This window comes from Octodon degus, unplaced genomic scaffold (assembly GCF_000260255.1).
Source record: "Octodon degus isolate 3935 unplaced genomic scaffold, OctDeg1.0 scaffold00207, whole genome shotgun sequence".
In the NCBI taxonomy this organism is placed as follows: Eukaryota; Metazoa; Chordata; class Mammalia; order Rodentia; family Octodontidae; genus Octodon; species Octodon degus.
In genome coordinates this window covers 4,109,828-4,111,321 of record NW_004524783.1, presented here as the reverse complement: position 1 = coordinate 4,111,321, position 1,494 = coordinate 4,109,828, and the positions used below count along the sequence as shown (strand labels likewise).

At 48.0% G+C, this 1,494-nt stretch overlaps 1 pseudogene; it reads left to right on the top strand.

Moving 5' to 3' along the window:
- The first annotated feature begins 988 nt into the window (after positions 1–988).
- LOC101574882 lies at positions 989–1,228 on the top strand (annotated as a pseudogene).
- Positions 1,229–1,494: the final 266 nt, after the last annotated feature.

The following is a 1,494-nucleotide window of genomic DNA, read 5'->3' as shown; positions in this document are numbered from 1 at the left end:
GCACACCATACACCATATGCTTCAGTTATGCTTCTCTTGCTGGAACAAATACTCGACACCCAAAATGGAGGAAGGAAAGGTTTATTTACTCACAGTTACTGGAGGTTTCAGTTCATACTCAGCTGGCTCCAAGACAAAGCGGCACAAGGCAGAGAGCAGCCCTTCATGGTGGTGGCAAAGAGCAGAGAGAAAAGGGGAGTGGCAGCAGCTCAGGCAGCCAGCCAGCCTCTCTCCCCTCTTTACATTGTAATGTAAATTACCTGCCCCAGGGCAGGTGCAACGTCCACACCCACAATTATTAATCACAAGCTCCAGAAGCAGCCCCATGACTGCAGGAGGCTTTGAGGGGACAACTGGACACAAGCCATAATACTGTAGAATAATTTCCTCTATGGTACCATAATCTCCTTTATTAGAAAATCAGGGGCCAACAGAGTTCTAGGATGTTGCAGCAAAGGTTCTCATATGTTCTGGGTCCTCACTGACCTCAGAGGTTTAGGGCCAGTAGATTGACTACCCTCTTAGCCAACTATCTTTCTAATTTTTGGTCTCCAAACCTCCAAAGTAATGTCATTAGCCTTCTCTTCTGGATCCAGAAGAGGTTAGTGACATTACATTATAGTGGAAGCAAGAATTTAATTATTAAAATTTTATGAGTATTAAGCACTTTGAATACAAAACAGCCAGAAAACTGTTATTCCTTACCAACCATGGCGTTCTAGTAGTGGAATCCTGTAGAATGTTAACAAACAGCATTTGGATAGTTTTACAGAGAAAACTGGACATCAACAGCCATACATACCAGTGTAGCAACCGTCATGTTGACATTTTTGCAGCACATTTAAATCTCCATTTTGGCTGACCATCTCTAAATGTAATGCACATAAATAGCGTATGTGCCACATAAGTTTTGGTCAAATATTATCACTTGACCCTTTCTCTCAGTTGACCCGATCTCCAGATCAGCTCCCGGGCACACGGAGCCATCATGCCCGTGGCAAGGAGCTAGGTTTGTCTTAAGACCTACATAGCCCCTCAGAGGCCCTTCGAGGAGCCCTGCCTTGACCGAGAATTGAAGCTGATCAGCGAGTATGGGTTCCGGAACAAGAGAGAGGGCTGGAGGGTCAAATTCACTCTGGCCAAGGTCGGCAAGACTGCCCAAGAGCCGCTAACACTGGACAAAATGGACCCACGGCGTCTCTTCGAAGGCAACACTGTCCTGTGGTGACTCGTCCTCATTGGGGGTGCTGGATGAGGGCAAGATAAAGCTGGATTGCATCCTAGGCCTAAAAATTGAGGACTTCCTGGAGAGGCGCCTGGTCTTCAAGCTGGGCCTGGCCAAAGCCATCCACCAGGCCTGTGTGCTCATCTGCCAGCACCACATCAGGGTCCGCAAGCAGCTGGTGAGTATCCCGAACTTCATTGTGCGCCTGTACTCCCAGAATCACATTGGCTTCGCCCTGCGCTCGCTCCCTGTATGGGAGAGGCCGACCA